This window comes from Bos indicus, chromosome 26 (genome assembly GCF_029378745.1).
Source record: "Bos indicus isolate NIAB-ARS_2022 breed Sahiwal x Tharparkar chromosome 26, NIAB-ARS_B.indTharparkar_mat_pri_1.0, whole genome shotgun sequence".
In the NCBI taxonomy this organism is placed as follows: Eukaryota; Metazoa; Chordata; class Mammalia; order Artiodactyla; family Bovidae; genus Bos; species Bos indicus.
The window spans coordinates 44,542,007-44,554,573 of NC_091785.1; the positions used below are offsets into that span (position 1 = coordinate 44,542,007).

A 12,567-nucleotide genomic window follows, 5' to 3' on the forward strand; every position below is an offset into this window, starting at 1 on the left:
AGGAAAGGTTGAAAGGAGAGAGGAGATGGCAGCCCATGTGTCCTCGTGACCTCCTGGAATCCCCTGCGCTGGAATCCATCTTGGCTGAGCAGTGTGTCCCACCAGGGACGATCAAGTCAGAGTGACTGGCCAGAGACAACCAGGAAATTAACCCCATCCCGATAAAACCTGAGACTGCAAGCCACGTGGCAGAGCAGTTCTCCTGGGTTACCTGCTGCTCTCTGCCTAGGTGCCCCCTCCCAATATAGTCTCTTGCTTTGTCAGCCCACGTGTCTCCTGGACAGTTCATTTAGTGAGTGTTAGACAACAGCCCACTTTCAGACCCTGAAAAGGATCCTCCTTGCTGCAACATAATCACCTGAAGAACTTCTGTAATAAATCTCCTCATATCTATATCTGTCTGTATCTCCACCTACACCTCTGTCTCTACCTCTGCTGGTTCTCTATCTCTGGAGAACCTGACGAATGCATTGCAGAGCTGAGCCCAGGGAACATGACCTCAAAGGCCCTTTCGACCCCAGTACTGGCAGACAGGCCTCTGAAGGAGCCAGGCCAGGAGAGCCAACGGCCAGGAGGCTGGGCGTCTGGGAGGGACACCCACATCTTGTGGGGACAAGACTGTTTGAAAGCCCTGGGCTGGGCGACCCCTCGCTTCTATTTTTATTTCAGTCTGTTTAACTGGCAAACGCTGACAGCCACATTCAGCTTCCTACATGCTGAACACCCTGGATACGTCCTGCAACCTCACCGTCTGGCTGGATGGTGAAGGTCAATGCTGTGGCCATGGCTGAACCCAAACACAGGCTTCTGGTCCAGTTCTAAGAGGTCCTCTGCTCGGGACTTTTTCACCCCGTGTTGGAGTGGGCAAGGGTGGCTCGATTAGTCCAAGAAGGCAGAGAAAGGTCTTCCTGAAGATCAAAGCAAGCCCCTGAGACACCTGCTGAACTGCTGGAGACTATGAACAGGCAGGTTGTCATGGAAGCCCCGAGGGCTGGGCACAGAGACATGGGTGCTCTCTTTCCTTCCTTGTGAGTTCATGTCTAGAAGACATTACTATTTAAAAAATCATTAAAAGCTCTATTCACAGAATGCCATGGCCAAAACATTTTAGTAGGACATACCGTTCGCCTTGCTCCCTGCTGTCTCCGGTTCTCAGGAGTGAAAGCATTTTTCTCCAGAAAAAAATGAAGGCTAATGTAAGAAAGAAGTGCTCGGGGAATTACACCACTTAACTAACTTTGTAAGTGTTTACAGCAAACACAGCCTCAGTGGAAACTTTGGAGGGGAAGAGGAAGCCTTTCAAAACCTTCATAAAAGGTAGCGGAACCCCCGCTGACACCGGGTGGAAGGCGGGGATCACAAATGAAAGAGCATCTCAACATTCAAAAGCAGGAAGGATAGCTGGAGGGGGTGAGGGGAGGCCGAGAACACAAGAAAAAAGACATCGTTCCCACTTTGCTGATTACAGAGATCAACCAAATCCTCCCACGCCGGAAAGAACAAAGTACTCATTTCTAGCAACCCCAGAGCAGACGAAGGGGATATTGGCAGAATCCCTTCTTATTAAGGAGCAATTAAGTTATTAGGCGATTTCAGAGAAGTCCCAAGGGAACAGAGCCATTTTGTACGTTACAAACTACCTCTGAGTCCTTCTCAGAATCACAAGATACAGCGCCGTTGCGTGTCTTGCTGTTTCTCGACTGCTGCGTTCACTCATTCACTCCACAAATGTTTAGCAAGTAGACTTCTATGCACAGGCCATGGAAAACAATTTTAAGGACCCAACAAAATCCTAACAATCTGGAGTTAGAAAGCTACGTTCTAGCCCCCATTTTGCGGGGTGCATGCTTTTCCACAGGCATTTCAAATTCCAGGCCTTCAGATTTCTCACCTGTTAAACCATACTCTGATATGATAATGTTTCACATTATAGAAATGGCTGCTGCTGCTGCTGCTGCTGCTGCTAAGTCACTTCAGTTGTGTCTGACTCTGTGTGACCCCATAGACGGCAGCCCACCAGGCTCCGCCGTCCCTGGGATTCCCCAGGCAAGAACACTGGAGTGGGTTGCCATTTCCTTCTCCAATGCATGAAAGTGAAAAGTGAAAGTGAAGTCGCTCAGTCGCGTCCAACTCTTCACGACCCCATGGACTGCAGCCTACCAGGCTCCTCCATCCATGGGATTTTCCAGGCAAGATTACTGGAGTGAGTTGCCATTGCCTTCTCCAATAGAAATGGCTAGTAAACCATAAAGTCCTTTACAAAGGTTAGTTATTATTTTTGTAAAGTTCCCTGATGGGGTGGGGTAACCACACATCCTGGTTTGCCCAGAAAAGTCTCAGGTTGCATCTATTTTCCCAAGCCCTTTTCACTGTAACAGGTGTCCCAGTTTGGTGGATAAATTATACGATCTCCTACTGGTAGTATCATCTGTGCAGCAGAAAAGCATGAGCAGAGGACCAGAGTTCCAATGAGACTGTTCCGTCGCAGGAAATTTCCATAACTCACTAGCTCTTCACCAAGGCTCCGCTCTGCCTGACAATACCTGCTCTTTTAGAAGTTGCAACCAACTCAGATGTGAAAATTAAATGTGTTCACAGAAATGAGTGCTCTGCTGCACACTTGCAACAGAGGTTTCCAAAAAAGAAAAGAAGAGGGGATAAAGTGATTCATGGAACTCCCATTATGAATGCAGAATCTGGACATAAGGAAATGTTTCCTTCACAAAGGCATTCTTGAGTTCATAAACTGAGATATTTTATTTTAAGACATCGACAGTAAGCACAGAGCGCTGGCTGAGTCTGGCAGCAGCTGAAACCCAGGCGATTTGGGGTTTACCAAGTGGAATTAGGCTGCTGAGTTCTGATCAGTGGGGGACACTGCTGAGGTTGGGTCTTGGATTTCAATTCCTGGCTCTCCTGCCCTTGGCTACGTTTCCCAACCCCACTGGCTTCTGTTCCTGACTTGGGGAGTGGGTATGGCTAGAACCTACCTCCTAATGCTGTTGTGAGTGTTAGGAGTCCCGGTGCCTGTAGAGGGCTGACACAGTCCCTGACACGTGGCAGACTGTCTGTCAAATGTAGAAAGGCTTGTGGTTCTCAGTTCTGCTGCTCCCAACAGAGTGGTCTGTAGGGGTTTCTTGAGTAAGAAAATACGTGGCAGAAGGAAGGAGCCAGTCCCTGCTATAACCCTCTCCTTTGGCCTTGATTAGAATTGACCAGAACAGAGCCTTTCAGATGTGGTCAGTGAGTTTGGATCTTATCTGCATCCGTTAGCCACTGCCCCAATAATGCTGCATAACAAACTATCCCAACCCTCACCAATATATTGGTGATCTGGTGTCAACGAATCTGCTTCTGACTGCTCTGGTTGGGGGGATTTTGGTGGTAGCTCTGCAAGGACCTGCGTCTCTTCCTCCTGCTGCACTCAGGGCTGATCCATAGGATGCTCCTCGGATGACAATGACTGGGGCTGGAGGGCCCACGGAGGGCCCAAAGTTGAGGTTCAAACCAGTCACTGTCACTTCTGCCCATAATTATCATTGACCAGAGCAAGTCATGACATGTGTACATGCCAAGTTGCTTCAGTGGTGTCCAACTCTTTGTGACCCTATGGATTATAGCCTACCAGGCTCCTTTATCCATGGGATTCTCCAGGCAAAAATATTGGAGTGGGTTGCCATGCCCTCCTCCAGGGGATCTCCCAACCCAAGGATCAAACCCATGTCTCTTACATCTCCTACACTGGCAGGCAGATTCTTTACTACTAGCACCATCTGGGAAGCCTGCAAGTCATAGGGCCAAGCCCAAAGTCAACACTCCCCTGAAAGGGCCATGACAAGAATGTGGTGGGAGAGAGGAGCAAAGAATTGGGGTCAATTTGCAACATTTCATCTTTTGCAGAAAAGGATGGAGCAAATTCTGAACACTGCTTATAGGCTAGGACTCGTTTCAGCTTCAAGAAATCCTCTGAAGTGAGTAATTACTCTCTGTTTTATAGATGAAGAGACTGAGGGCTAGGACTGAATCAATTAGCTTTTGCCGTATAACAAAGCACTCCCTAATTTAGTGTTTAAACATCACCGTTTATCCAGCTCACAACGATGCCCATCAGCAACTGAGGCTGGGCTAGATGGACTCTTTTGAGCTGATCTCAGCTGAGATCCGTATGCATCCGTGGTCAGCTGGCAAGTTGGCTGGAGACTGCTGGTCTGAAATGGCCTCACCCACCCGTGTGGTGGTTGGCTGGTCATCAGCTGGACAATAGAGATGGCTAGGCCATGTGTCGGAGAAGGCAATGGCAACCCACTCCAGTACTCTTGCCTGGAAAATCCCATGGATGGAGGAGCCTGGTAGGCTGCAGTCCATGGGGTCGCTAGGAGTTGGACACGACTGAGCGACTTCACTTTCACTTTTCACTTTCATGCACTGGAGAAGGAAATGGCAACCCACTCCAGTGTTCTTGCCTGGAGAATCCCAGGGACGGGGGAGCCTGGTGGGCTGCTGTCTCTGGGGTAGCACAGAGTCAGAGACGACTGAAGTGACTTAGCAGCAGCAGCAGCAGCAGCAGCAGGCCACGTGTCTCCTCAACTAGCAGACTACGTGCGGTTTGCTTACACGTGGATATACTGGTTCCAAAGGGAGCAAAAGAGCAATCCCAGGCACTCTCTCTGCCTTCAGTGGCTTATTTGCTCATGTCCCAGAAGCCAAAGCAAGACATGCAGCCAGCCAGAGCCAGCGTGGGAAGGGACAAGCCATGGGGGTAGACAGAGGAAGTAAATAACTGATGGCCATTTTGGTCATCTATACGAGTACCTTGCTCGGGGCACACAATGAATACGCAGCAGGCTTCCTTCTCCGGTGCTTTGGGCTGACAGGCATGTGGTAAGCACAGTCTGCAAGTCGTCTGAGTCCCTGATGGGTTCCAGACATGCATCACCTCCCACGAGGCCGCATAAACTGCCTGATCCTCACTGGACTCATACATGGCCCAAGAGGCTTGTGCTGCAGGAGTTAAAATAAAAATTAACCAATAAGTGTATTTACATGGCCTTTGGAAAAATGATGTGAACGTCTTAAAAGTAAATTTCACTTTCATAAAAAGAAAACTTGCATATTTGATTCTAGATAAATTCTCAAAAAGGCATTTTTATAAATGCAAGTAGGGGATTCTGCTGGTCTATGCCCTCACACCCCAATAGGGCACCCACTTGTCAGGCTATTACTGAGTCTGGTTTCTAAAGAACTGCCTAGAATTGGCTAACCATGCCCAGGTCTTAGCATCTGAGCTTTTACTATGTAAATATGTTCAAATGCACTCACCCACTTTGCATCATATATCTGGAAAAGGGCAAAATCATTCTCCAAATTGGAGGGGATGCAGAGTAGGGGAAAATGTGTTCAGTGTTACTGCAATTAGTCACGCTTTGGAATATCCTGGGGAAAGTCTACTCTCGAGTTATTATTGACATAGTGAAGTGGAGGAGGTTAAAAAGAAGTCTGCAGGCACCCTTAATTAACCTCGCCATTATTTTTATTTCCCCGTGCATTTTCCTGACGGATGGGAGATCACGGGGTCAAACCCTGATAGAACGGCTGGTATCCTGGCATTCCCCGAGCCCCAGCCTCCTGCTTTCCTAGATGGAAGGAGCTGTGGGCAGTCTGCACCATCAAAGTGGGCTGCCCGGTGGGCACAGGTCCCGGCCCACCGTATCTGTGAGGCGGTTCCTCCTCCAAACCCTACCCATCCTCCAAAGGCTGCTCATATGCTCCGTCTCCAGACAGCCTTCCTGGGATGGACTTATTCTTCCTCTGTAACTCTCAGCCCTTTCTTGGCACCTCCTAACAGTGAATAAGGGTATTCTGCCCAGGCATTTACGACCCCTGCTGCTCACAGAGGCAGGCCTCCCTGGCGATTGCCTTTGGCTGCAGAGAACACACTGGCTCAAGGTCATGTGCCTCAAGGGAGCCTCAGCCCCTCACTGGCTGAGATCAAGTTCAGCCCATTTCCCTCAATTTGGGCACATTCTGGCTTCAGAGCTCCTGTCGGACCGTCTGGGGCCGGGGCTGCCTCTGCACGGCGGGCCCTTCCCCTGTCCCATCCCTGCTTCCTGAGACCTCGCTCCCAGGGACACCGCTGCATGCAACCCTCCCTCTCAGAGTCTGTTTCCAGGGCATTCAACCCGGGACACACCTCCATGGCTCCCGATGTTTGCCAACTGGGCGCGCTGGGGCTGAACTTAACACTGTTTTGTTATATAAATTAATATATATTATATATTCTTATATATTATATATTTATTATTTAATATAGTATATATTAATATATCATATGTTATATATTATATTTTATATATTATATATAAATCAATATATTACATATTATATTATGTATTTGTTATATATATTAATATATTGCTATATATTATATTATATAATATATGTTATATATTTATATACATAAATTTATATAACAAACAGTGTTAAGTTTAGCCCCAGTGCACCCAGTTAGCAAACAAACATATTATATATAAATAAATAACATATTTATTTTTCTGAAACCTCGATGGCTAAAAATGAGAACTGCAATTTTAAAGTGGCCCACTGTTTCTTCTTTAGCTACAGGTGGGGTCTCACCTTGTCCCTGAGAAAAGACTGGGTGTCTGGTCGTTTGGGGGTGGGAAGGACATGTCAGTATCCCCGTGATCACACAGCATGGAGCCCCAAGCCTGCTCTGGGCTGGGGAGGCTGATACCCTGACATGATCAGACTCTGTGAGCTGTTGTGCCAAGAGGTCTCTGCCAGGCAGGGAGCTGCATCTTGTCAGGGAAATCAATCGGGGCATGGGTTTCTTTCCTTCTCTGGATGGAGAGGAAGCACATAACCTTGAATCGAATCTCATTAGAGGAAGATGACGAAAGCCATCTCTCACTTCTGGGAGGAGCCGGCTGCCTCTGCCAAGCATGGCCATCTGCAGTGGACATGTAAGGAGAGAGAGAACCAAAGGGGCCCCTGCCAAGGGGATGGCCATAGAGTCTAGGAGATATTAGTTCTGGGGTCTATTTAAAATTTTCCTTCCTTTACACTGTGGCCCTGAAGTTACCCCCAACCCTCCACAGCCACGTAGATACAAGGCAGGAGCCTGTATTGCGTGGAGAAGGAGTGCTCCAGCAGACTGGGCAATGAGAACGGCCAGGGGGTGGATGTGGCCCGCCTAGATGGCAAACTGTAATTCAGTCAGATCTGTAGGAGCAGGGGGCTGGATGAAAACAGGACTGGCCAGCTGGGCACTGATGGGGAATTGGTTCTGTGGACTCTGGCTGGTGAGCTGTGTCCTTACTCAAGGTCATAAGCTCCTTGAGAGCAGAACGCATGCCTCATTCCTTCCTTGGGTCATCCTCATCACCTAGTAGGGTATTTGCACATGGTAGGACCTTCAAAGACATTTGTATTTTGATTCTCAAGCAATCATCCCTTACAGACAGCATAGTGATGCTGCTTATTCAGGGTCCCAGAGTGAGTGAGTGGCAGAGCCTGGGCTAAACCTGGATGTCCAGATCCCTGGGTCTATGTTCTTTCCATCTGGCCATCCTTTATTGCTCAGGAACTATGAGTGCCCTGAGCAGAACTAGGTTCAGCTTCAACCTCCTGGAAGAAAATAGTGCGTACACCCGAACTAAGGGTGCATGGCTGAGTACTCAAGGGCCAGCAGTCCCAGCCCATGACCTGTGACGGGCAGAATGCTGAGAGGACCCTCACTCTCAGGTTCCCTCCCTGTGATATGATGTGTATGATGAGCTAGCACCTACGATCATGGTATGTGATGTGGCAGAGGGGTTTTGCAGTTGTGATTAAGGTTGCTGATCAGTTAATCTTATGATGGGAGAGTATCCATTTGCACCTAAATATAATCTGAGACTTTTCTCTGGTTGGTGGCAGATAGCAAAATCAGAGAGATTCAAAGCACAGAAAGGATTCAATGCATCACTGTTGACTTTGAAGGTGGAGAGGGCCACATGCAAGGACTGGAGAGTAGCCTGTATGAGCCGAAAGTAACCCCGGCCAATAGTCAGCAAGGGGTTGGGGACCTCAGTCCTACAGCCACAAGGAACAGAATTCTGTCAACAACCTGAACAGCAGATTCTTCTCTAGAGAAGAGCCCAGCCAACCAATACCTTGGTTTCTGTCTTGTGAGATCCTAAACCAAGCCCAGCTGAGCCCAGTGGACTTCTGCCTTTGAAACTGTGAGATAATGGGTGTTTTTCTAAGTCACTACATTTGTGGAGACTCATTACAGAGCAACTGAAGACAGAGAGGGTCTTCTTTGAAAGCTCTTTGCAGTAGGTTTTCAAGCATGATACACGATGGATGAATTCCTGTTCTCAGCTGTACAACCTCTGAGCCTCAGGTTTCTCATCTAAGTGGTGGATGTAAACTGGCCTTTCTGGGTGGCCCTGTTACCTGGAGTCTGAGATGGGTGGCTGCTCTTTCAGTTCAGTTCAGTTCAATCACTCAGTTGTGTCCGACTCTTTGTGACCCCATGAATTGCAGCACGCCAGGCCTCCCTGTCCATCACCAACTCCCAGAGTTCACTCAAACTCATGTCCATTGACTTGGTGATGCCATCCAGCCATCTCATCCTCTGTCGTCCCCTTCTCCTCCTGCCCCCAATCCCTCCCAGCATCAGAGTCTTTTCCAATGAGTCAACTCTTCACATGAGGTGGCCAAAGTATTGGAGTTTCAGCTTCAGCTTCAGCATCATTCCTTCCAAGAACACCCAGGACTGATCTCCTTTAGAATGGACTGGTTGAATCTCCTTGCAGTCCAAGGGACTCTCAAGAGTCTTCTCCAACACCACAGTTCAAAAGCATCAATTCTTCGGTGCTCAGCTTTCTTCACAGTCCAACTCTCACATCCATACATGATCACTGGAAAAACCATAGCCTTGACTAGACAGACCTTTGTTGGCAAAGTAATGTCTCTGCTTTTGAATATGCTATCTAGGTTGGTCATAACTTTCCTTCCAAGGAGTAACCGTCCTTTAATTTCATGGCTGCAATCACCATCTGCAGTGATTTTGGAGCCCAGAAAAATAAAGTCTGACACTGTTTCCACTGTTTCCCCATCTATTTCCCATGAAGTGATGGGACCAGATGCCATGATCTTTGTTTTCTGAATGTTGAGCTTTAAGCCAACTTTTTCACTCTCCACTTTCCCTTTTGTCAAGAGGGTTTTTAGTTCCTCTTCACTTTCTACCATAAGGGTGGTGTCATCTGCATATCTGAGGTTATTGATATTTCTCCCGGCAATCTTGATTCCAGCTTGTGCTTCTTCCAGCCCAGCGTTTCTCATGATGTACTCTGCATATAAGTTAAATAAGCAGGGTGACAATATACAGCCTTGATGTACTCCTTTTCCTATTTGGAACCAGTCTGTTGTTCCATGTCCAGTTCTAACTGTTGCTTCCTGACCTGCATACAAATTTCTCAAGAGGCAGATCAGGTGGTCTGGTATTCCCATCTCTTTCAGAATTTTCCACAGTTTATTGTGATCCACACAGTCAAAGGCTTTGGCATAGTCAACAAAGCAGAAATAGATGTTTTTCTGGAACGCTCTTGCTTTTTCGATGATCCAGCGAATGTTGGCAATTTGATCCTTGGTTCCTCTGCCTTTTCTAAAACCAGCTTGAACATCTGGAAGTTCACGGTTCACGTGTTGCTGAAGCCTGCTCTTTGGAGAGCCCTTAACCATTCAGCACTTCAGCTGTATCCTGGTAAAACAGGGTCCCGTTAATACTCATCTTACCATTGCTCTAAAGATCATATCTCATGAGACGATTGACAGAGGGCACAACACCCGGGTTCTCTATTTATACCATCAGCCTGAGCACAAGCCAGACATCACACACCCAGCAATAGGCCATAAAAGACCATTTCTTGCTAGCATATTATCAAGCATCATCACTAATGTGTAATTTTGTTGTTTAGTTGCTAAGTCCAGTCCAACTGTTGCAACCTGAGGGACTATATAGCCTGCCAGGCTCCTCTGTCCATGGGATTTTCCAAGGAAGCATACTGGAGTGAGTTGCCATTTCCTTTTCCAGGGGATCTACCTGACCCAGGAGTTGAACCCATGTCTCCTGCATAAGTAGGAGGACTCTGTATTACTGAGCCACCAGGGAAGCCCCTTATATAGTTTAGGACCCTCTAATTAAGAAACTTACTTAAAGTTCAAGAAAAAATTCCTAAATATCATATAATCCTCTTCAGTAGGAAAATATCTCAATGCAATGTAATATTTCATTTGCATCAAAAAAAAATTATACATCAAGAAAGTTCAGAGGAGGTCTTGGGCTTTGAGCCTCTCTCAGCAGTGAGCACAGCTTGTTATTTTATCAGGAAAGCATCTTCTCCAAAGAAACTCCACCACCAAAGAGTTTTTGCTGTAAGAAGGCTTCAAATCCAAAACTATGTTGTCATTCCTCTTTTCCTTCAGATTCCATCGTCCCACAGGGAAAGCTCCTAACTAAGACACAGGCAGGCAATAAATTAGGAGAAGCGGCTGACACGTCAGCATGAAGAAGCCACCTGACGAGCGGAATCAACTACTCCGGGTGTAACTGTCTCCCACTCGCCGCCACCATATCTGAGCGCCCGTGATTCATGGGTGCCCCGACCATGGGCCCCCTGTTATCTAATAGATTTCTGAAGTTTTCCACCAAGCATTTTATTTTAAATGACAGTTATTTCTATTAATGGGTGGGCCCTGTCAGTTTCCTGACCCCGGTCGGGAAGGATGTCTTTCTGTTCAAATGGCAGTCATCATTTCTGTGAAGTGATGCATGTAAAGGAGGCAGCCAGTGCAAGCACCTCGCACGGGGCTGTCACTCAAGTTGACATCTCCATGTCGGAGCGCTTTCTCCAAGTTTTCTCCATGTGACCTGCAAGTTAAAGATCAGGGGGCTCCCTTCATCCAAGCCATCCATGTGCCAATCATCCTTACCTAAAAATGAAAGTTACAAATAAGCCGGAGCTCCTATTTATACCCCTCTGCCCGGCCCATCTCTCCACTGTCAATCTCCCGCCTTCATTACGGATCCGTGGCGGCTCTTCCCCCACGCCAGATCACAGATCAGCGGCTCCCCTTCTTCCACTATTTGTTTTCCTTCACCTTCTGTGATGCTTTATAAAATAAGCATGTCCTCCTGGCCTGAACAGGAGAGGAGGAAATTTTCCTCTCCATCTCTTCCTTCTCTTCTCTCCTCCCTCCCTCCCATCTTTCTTCCCTCTCTCCTTTCTCTCTTCATTCCTTCCCTTCTCCCGTGTCCTCCTCTTCCTCTTTCCTCCCCATTCCTTCTCACTTCTCTTTCTTTTTCTTTGTTCCTCCTTCTTCATACCCTCCCTGTCCTGAAGCCTTCATACCAGGAAGTTCGGGGGTATTTTTTAATTAATTAATTTTCGGTTGCACTGTGTCTTCATTGCTGTGAACAGGCTTCCTATAGTTGTGGTGAGCAGGGGCTACTCTCCTTTGCGGTGTGTGGGCTTCTCGTTGCAGTGGGCACAGGCCCAGTCCTTGCAGTGTGTGACTTCAAGGAGGGCGGGCTTCAGTCATGGTGGCACACCAGCTCAGTTGTTGTGGCACAGGGGCTTAGGTGCTCTGTGGCAGGTGGAATCTTCCCGACCCAGGGACTGAACCCATGTTCTCACATTGGCAGGCAGATTCTTAACCACTAAGCTACCAGGGAAGTCCCCAGAAGTCCAGGTTTGATTCCTCCCTGCCCAGCTCCGTTCTTTACACCTGCCCGCTGCCTCCCCACAGCCCCCGACTCCGCCTCTCCTACCTGCCAGTCTGAACCCGGCTCATTTGACCTCCTCCTCTTGTTCCCACTGAACCGCCCACTTGTGACTGATTCGGGTCCTCCGTGAGGATCTGCCTTGTGCCTCAAACGAGCTTCACCTCTCTCACTCGGGGGCCTCTGCCTCCCTCCACGGCAACGCTGAGGGTCTTTCTCAGCTCCCCCAGTAAAAATGGTCTTCTACTCATTTGTTCAACAAATTTTCATCAACCACCTTCTATGTGCCAGGCCAACAGACACCAAGCCGATATTTGCCAACCCGTGATCATCATTTGGTGACACGTGCCCCAGAGGAAGGGTCTGCCTCCGTCCCACACGTGGGGTGCCTGCTGGGTTAGGGCCACCGTGGAGGCTGCTCCTGGAAAACCCCGTCCTGCTTTTAAGACCCTCCTGCCCTGGAGGACGGAAGGGGGCCCATCCTCAAGGGTGGACATGACTTTCCACTCCCCTCCACACACCTTCAGGATGCTGAGCTGGATGCCAGAGACTGGGGTGGGGAAAACCACCACCCTGGGGTCCTCTTCTCCGGAGGGTGCTCACCCCTGTCACTAGCCTCCTCTAACTGCTCTGTGGACTCAGCTGCATTCTCAGGTGCTCTGTGAACACATCTCAGTTCCCCAGCCTTCTCGCTCCCTCCAACCATTGCCTCCCAGCATTTCCCATTTGCCTTTACTGAAGCAAAGTTGGACTATGAACCTGAAGACACAAGCATGAAC

At 48.3% G+C, this 12,567-nt stretch overlaps 1 long non-coding RNA gene across 1 annotated transcript in view; it reads right to left on the reverse strand.

Moving 5' to 3' along the window:
• Nucleotides 1-654: 654 nt before the first annotated feature.
• The window catches only part of LOC139179921 (uncharacterized), a 67,789-nt gene continuing 55,876 nt past the window's right edge, over nucleotides 655-12,567 (reverse strand). Inside the window, exon 3 of the long non-coding RNA XR_011564218.1 lies at nucleotides 655-5,001. This is a non-coding gene — a long non-coding RNA (uncharacterized lncRNA). The remainder of the gene's footprint in view (nucleotides 5,002-12,567) is intronic.